Consider the following 7,384-nt stretch of genomic DNA (forward strand, 5'->3'; position numbering starts at 1 on the left):
GCTGGGATTACAGGCATGTGCCACTATGTCCGGACTCTATAGCCTGCTCAGCCTGCCCTGGGGGCAGGGCTGGCATGGCATGTGGTGCCAGGGATCAAATCATGGTCTCTGCACTTACCTAAGCTTGCCTAAGCCGGTGCTTTAGTCTGTTGAGGTACTCACTGGCCTATGATTTGATTTCTTGATCACAGCCATTGTTGCTGAAATAAGATGAAATCTCAACGTTGTGGTAAGTTGCCTTTCTCTAATGTCCAGAGTCGTTGAGCCCTTTTTCATGTATTTATGGGGCACTCATGCTTCTGGGAACTGTCTATTCATTTCAGTTGCCCCTTTTTTGATAGGGTGTTTTATTTTGGGGATCTAAGCTTTTGAAGTCTTTGTAGTCCAGACATTAGCATGCCTCATAGCATGTTTGAACACCTTCTCCTGGGCCTACCCACCCAAATTCCCTGTCCTCATTCAAAGTTGTCTTCTCTTTATCTCAGCAGCTACTTAAATTATGAAGAATGATTCCATATAAATCACATATAGTCCTTTTAGATGTCTTGTCTTTTAATTAGGAGCTTGTTCTAGAATGAACAAGCTATGGAAACAAGTTTTGTTTCCATAAATATCTAAGCTTATCTTGTTAAAAAATTGTGAATTTTACTGAATGTAGTTGACAAATAAAAATATGGAAGTGTACAAAATTATATTTTGAGATACATTGAAAAATTATTACTAAAATCAAGCTAATTAACATACACATCAAAAAAGCCATACACATCACTCTACATACTTATAGCTAATCATAATTTCTTCTGCTTAGAAACATTTCATAATGGCATAAGTCAAAATATACTCTTAAACAAAAAGAAGCATCTTACTCCAGATATAGATTAAAACAGTTAATTAAACACCACTTTAGATAATTTTTTTTAAAAAAATTTTTTTAGAGAAAAGTCTACAGGGTGCTCAGGGTCTCACTACTAGATAGGACTTGTAGTGATCCACCTGTTTACAGCCTCCTAAGAGCTGGGATTGCAGGCACGCTCCACCACGCCCAGTCTCCATTGCTGTCTCAGTGTGTCCCATGGGTGGGGGTCAGTATGGCAGGCCCAGGGATTGAACCCCCAGCCCCTGTGCCTGCTTGCGGGTGCTTTAATCAGCTGAGCTTTCTGGCTTGCCCTTAGATAATTTATTTTTTTAATTTTTTTATTTTTATTTTTTGCGGAACCGGGGATTGAACTCAGGCCCTTGCTCTTCTCAGGGAAGCGCTTATTCCACTGAGCCATCTCCCTAGCCCCACCCTTAGATAATTTCTTGATATCTCTATATGTTAATGCATTTTTGAGAATAAAAAATTGACCTTTTTCTCATCTGAGATTTTCCTTTCCATTGAACAAATTCTTTTCCTTTTATAATACTTATTTTGCCTCTCAGATTTTATTTACTCTTTCAGGTTCTCATGCTAGTGAGATAATATAGTGTTTGTACATGTGGGTCTGATTTATTTTGCTTACCAATATAGTCTCTAGTTGCAACCATTTATCTACAAAAGCCTTAAATTTATCTTTTTTATAGCTGAGTAGTACTCCATTGTGTAAAAATACCACATCTTTTTTTTATCCACTCCTCAGTTAATGGGCATTTGGGTTGTTTCCAAGATTTATCTATGGAAAATTGTGCTGCTATTGGATTCTTATTACTTTGTTTAGTGAAATTTTGTGTCATTTCTAATGCTTTTTAGACAAAATAGGTAATTTATGCTTGTGATATGTGGTTGATGAGTTGCCCATATACCAAATTTTGTATAAAATAATATATTGATGTAGAACTATATTTCATATCCTTTCATGAGATAATTTTACTAAATTCTCTGCATAATTCTTCAATGCTGGTGTGATTTTTATCCTTAGAAGAACTATTTGAACCCCTTATAAAAGTTTCCTATATGAAATGATCTTTCTCTTCACTTGCTTGGATTATAATATTGTTTGATTTAGTCAGAGGGTGACACTGGAGATTTTATTCCATTTATAATTTCTGTCTTATAATCATACAGTATAATGTTATTCTCAAGAGCCTGCTTACAGACTAAATCTCTTAAGTTTGCCTGCCATTCAATTAATTTTTCAAGTCTTTCCTTCCTTCTCTCCCTCCTCCCTCCTTTCTTCCTGAGACCCAGTCTCAATGTGTAGCCTAGGCTGGCCTCTGACTCCATCCTGCCTCTGTCTCCTGAGTACCGTGATTACAGGCATGCACCGCCACGCTCAGCTTAAAATCCTTTACATCAAATATGATGTAATTTCAGCCAACATTACTTTGATGTTGAAGATTAAATAATTGAGAAAGCATCCAGCAGTATTAGAAAAGGTGTAAATATTTTACTATGTGGTGAGTACCTTATTTTGGAAGAATATTTTATGATGAGGTTCGAAAGCTAGGTTTCCATTCTTGAATGTGGAGGTTGGGAACTTCCACTTGTGAAGGATACTTACCATGATGCTGGATATAAACATGCTGTGGAGGTGGCATAATCAGTGCCAGGGACACGACTGTACGTATGACCCAGTCTTTCACTTTAAGCTCTTCACTTACAAGGAAGATATCCAGGCCAAAGGTAAGATGAAGACAATTTTAGAGGTAAGAGCACCAAATAAAATAGGTTCATCAGGGATCAAACCTGAATGTGAAATACCAGTACACCAGGAGGCAGAGACAGGTTGGGGGGGGGGACGGAGAACCATGAGGGCTCGCTCCTGGGCACAGGCGTGCACCTCTGCTTGACAAATACTTTCAGAAGCTGAGTGAATGCTTGGTACCTTGCTGGGTGTTGGAGGTGGAGATGGAGGGTTTGGTTTGACACAAAGAAGAGTAGAAATACTCTTCTTGTTTTCAAGAAGCACATAGTCTAGAAGTGGAATAAGCCAGAGATCTGAGCACTGAGGGGGTAGGAAGAATAATCAGACTTCCGGCTTAATGTGGAAGCATTTCTGTGAGGGCAAGACAGAGCAGTAGGCTGCCCAAGGAAAGAAATGAGCAGAGAGTAGCATGTGGAAAACTCCAGAACCATGGAAAACAGTGCAATAACCCATTATTGATATTATTTTAACCCCAGAGATCAAAATGGAAAACAGGCAGACTCCTAACATGGAATGGAAAGAGAGCAGTGATTCTGGGTCCGGAAGCCCTGGGTCGCCTGGTTGAGTGTGTGCCTGGCAGGGTGTGTCCATGGTGGGTATGGGGCCAGGGGCAGAGCTGCTAGCAGCTGTCCTCATCTGGAGGTAGTGGCACCCCAGGCACTTTGTGCAGACTTTTGCTTTAAAAGTCAGGGGACTTTGCTGTGGTTGACAAACACTCCCTGGAGTTGGAGTTCTCAGATGGGAGAGCCAAGCCAGTAAGAGATTCTTGAGTTCCCTTTACTTCCGTCTCATGAAATGAGAGACAGGATCACTTCAGTGTCTTGTGTGGTGAGCATTTCACACAATCCAGCATTTCAAACCACTCCAGGACTGTCATTGACTTGATGCTGTGTGGTAGTGTAATGCTGAAATTTTAGCAGCTCAGAAACATTTTCTGTTAGGCACTGTTATTTCCTTTCTGACATTTTCCTTTAAAAATAGTATTGCTTTGTCCATTTTATTGCATTCTTAGCTTGTTTTAGAAAGCTTTGCTACAGGTGACAGAAAACCATCTTGAATAAACTTGAACAAGGAAATGTCCTACATGGCATTTGCTACATAGTTCTGCTACTTGTCTTAGTTACTTTCTTAGTGCTGAGACACAGCACCCAACACCTGCAACCCTAAGGAGGAAAGGTTTACTCTAACTCATAGTTTGTAGAAGTTTGAGTCCATTGTCAAATGGCTCCAAGGCAGGGAGACATGGCAGAGGAGTCTGGTAAAGGAGGAGCTCACGGCATCAGGAAGCCAAGCAGGATCAAGGGAGGAGGAGGTAGATGCCTCCAGGGCATGTGTCTCAGTGACTCTTCTCTCCTTGCTGGAACAAAATACCCAACACCCAAATTGAGGAAGGAAAGGTTTATTTAGCTCACAGTTAGTGGAGGTTTCAGTCCTTACATGGGTGGCTCCAAGGCAGAGTGGCACATGGCAGAGGACAGCAGTTCATGGCAGTAGAAAAAAGCAAAAGCAGCAATAGCAGACAGGGAGGAGCAGAAAAAACAAGCCTCTTTTCCTCTCTTATGTTGTGTGCTGGCTGCCCACCCCAAGGAGTGTGTAGTACTCACATCCATAATCCTAGTACTGGCCCATGAATCAATCACAAACTCTAGAACCTTGCACCCACGGCTGCACGAAGCTTTGCGGTTGCCTAGACAGACCATAGCAGCACGTCCCTGTGATCCACCTCCTTCCACCTGGCTTCACCTCCCCAAGTCACATTTGGCTATAAATTCGTTAGTGGAAGAATCCCCCATCCAGTCACTTCCACAAAATGCATCTGTGAGCACGAGAGGCCACAGGGTGACATCTAGATGTAAACCACAACCATTGCAACACATACCCTGAGAGCAGAAATACAGCTAAGCCTTTGAAACGTTGTCCCAATCATCCATATCCAGGCCAGGCTCATGCTAGCCTAGCATAGTGGCTTCTCTTAAACTGATAAACTCTGGGTTAGAGGAACAGAAGAGTTATAGCTGAGGGGACAGTTTCTAGAAGATGTGCTCCCAGGCAGACAAAAAGTGTCTAATGTAGTTAGTAATCATGGTTTTGAAATCAGTGATAATCTGTACCTCATTCGCAAAATGGCTTAATGAAGCCAATGTTTCAAATTTTATAGCCTATATGGATGACATTATCTTATTCTTAAATCCCTAGTGCTGAGCGCAGTAAAGTGGCAAGTTTGTCTGCTCCCATACTGTAGATGAGAAAGCCAGCATGAAGAGAGGTTGTGCAGCTGCCCGAGGAAGAACAGCTGGGAACTCAAGAGCAACAGAACGCAAGCCGTTCCCACCACATCCTCCCTCTAAAGCCTTCGATTCTTAAAATAAACCAACTCTGTTGTTCAGGTCTTTTTCATTTATGTAAAGGAAACAACATTCTGGATTAATTTTAAGTAAAAGTACCCTGAAGGCACACTGAGCTTTGGGAGTTGGACAGCTGATCATCTGATGGGGCTGCAGCCTTTCCATGTAGCTTTGGGTTGGGAGGAAGACCATTCCCCACGCTTCTCATTTCTTTTGATTTCCTATTGGCATCTCCATTTCCCTCCAGACTTTTCAACATTTGAGCCAGATGCCAATTGTCTGCATGAAAACACACTGCGACTCGAATATATCAAGATGCCAATTGTGTGTGCAATGCATGACCAGATGTCCCTGTTTCAGTAAACTCCTGGGCACTTATGTTCCAGTGTCATTGCTGAACAATAGGAAGACTGTAAATTCCACCAACTCTCTAGAAGACTTGCATATGCTTTCTATTTCTAAATACCCCATAGAGGCAACACATTATAAACTTGACTTTTTGGGACAGCAGAGGTGTTGTGTGCTTTTCCCATGGTAGCTCATGAAAATGTTAATCAATGGGACCTCCTCAGCTTATCACTATCATTATTGATCACTGCTATTGACTCCCTCAAGGTGAACCTTGAGAGAAAATAAGAAAATAATGCATCAGTGGTAACTCACAGATGTATTTCGAGAAACAGTGAAAGGTTGAATCACACTAACTGGCTAGGGGAGAGTCCTCAGAAGTTGGAGAAGGTAGGATTCCATTCTGTAACTGAAATCACAGTAGTTTGACACACAATAGAGGTCAGAATTTTAACCAGTATCCATCCATTTCTCTCCTGTTCCCTTGGTCCTTCTGAGATGCAGGCCAAAACACTGAAGAACAAAAGCACAAGACAGAAGCGCCTCAGGAGAGGGATCTTATGGGAGTTAAGAGCTTCTCAAGACTTTGCCCAGGGAATCTTCATTGGGATGTGTTACGTTTTGTGTCTAGCTGCCCTCCCACGGTCTCATGTAGTCAAGGGGCCGTGAACTTCTAGTGTTTGTGCTTGATCCAGATCCAGTGCTGGGATCATGAGTGTAAGTGTTAAAGCTGCCCTGGTTGCGGAAGCCTGCATACAGTATAAGGGAGGGAAAGAGGCTTGCTCTGGCCACTCCTCCTTTTTTTTGCTCTTCCTGCTTTGCCTGTTTTCTGTTGCCATGAATTGTTGTCCTCTGCCACGTGCCACTCTGCCTTGGAGCCAACCAAGTAAGGATTGAAACCTCCACAACCTGTGTGCTAAACAAGCCTCTCCTTCCTTAATTTGGGGCATCAAATATTTTGTCTCAGCAACAAGAAAAAGTAACAAGATAGTATCAAAGCACTGGCAAGGCTGGCGAGGACACAGGTGGTGCAGTTCTTAGCGTGGTGGGGTGCTGGGAGAGAGGCTGAGACATGTGGCCAGCCTTGGAGCTGGCCAAGTTCTGGTAGAAGTAGAGTGCTTGTCCTGCCCTGCACACCCTTCCTGCGAACACTGGAAGTCTTATTGGTGTAGCTGCTCTACCTTTTGGCCAAGATCAAATGTAGCATCTATTCTTGTCTGTTTAGCCTCTGACGTATTTCCTCTCCAAGGACAATGTATTAAATGGACATTTGGAGCAGAGATGCGATAGGAGCCTGGCCCCCCTCTCCATGCACAGACCTGGCACTGCATGACTCCCAGTGATGGCACACCTCTTGGAGGACATTAGGCAAGTCCTACGGGCGACAGTAACAGGGAACATCTATCAAGTCATTGTTTGTGCTGTGCACTAGGTTTTTCGTCATTTGACTTTCTGAACAACCTAATGAGGATCCCTCAAGTTTTTTCCTGTATTTTAACTGAGGGCATGAATGATTAGGGAGAAAGTAACTTGACTAAGGCATGTATTTATTGGGTCGTGTGATTCTTGATCCTATGGATAATGGCATTTTCATTCTACTGAAATCCAGGTGAGTTAATAGTTTCTCAAAGGTGTTATACGGGCTGTTTCCAGGGTGTTACTTCTTGTCTCTGCCTAAGCAAGCTGTGTTCAAAGTGAGCTGTGGGAACGGTGGGAATGTGACTCCAACTACTTCTGTCATAAGCTCTTCGGGGGACCCAGGAGCCTCAACTTGGTGCAATTAGAAAATGTATTCTTGTCTTCTTTATTTGGCAGTTTGACTTAAGCTATCTTAACAAATTCTTATTTATCATATTTTATTGTTTAATTTTGTGTGTCCTTTTTATCCAGATCATAAGATTCTTTTTTTATTTTTTTTAAATTTTTTTTTATTTTTTTATTTTTATTTTTATTTATTTGAGAGAGAGAGAGAGAGAGAGAGAGAGAGAGAGAGAGAGAGAGGTGTGTGTGTGTGTGGCCAGCTCAGCCCACCAGGGGGCAGGGCTGGCTGGCATGTGGTGCTGGGGG

At 42.3% G+C, this 7,384-nt stretch overlaps 1 non-coding gene across 1 annotated transcript; it reads left to right on the forward strand.

The window, feature by feature from the left end:
* Positions 1-6,485: 6,485 nt before the first annotated feature.
* On the forward strand, positions 6,486-6,673 carry LOC111816572. Its single transcript, XR_002820936.1, has one exon. It is a non-coding gene; the product is annotated as a U2 spliceosomal RNA (small nuclear RNA).
* The last annotated feature ends 711 nt before the right edge of the window (positions 6,674-7,384 follow it).

The sequence above is a fragment of the Octodon degus genome, unplaced genomic scaffold, assembly GCF_000260255.1.
Source record: "Octodon degus isolate 3935 unplaced genomic scaffold, OctDeg1.0 scaffold00034, whole genome shotgun sequence".
In the NCBI taxonomy this organism is placed as follows: domain Eukaryota; kingdom Metazoa; phylum Chordata; class Mammalia; order Rodentia; family Octodontidae; genus Octodon; species Octodon degus.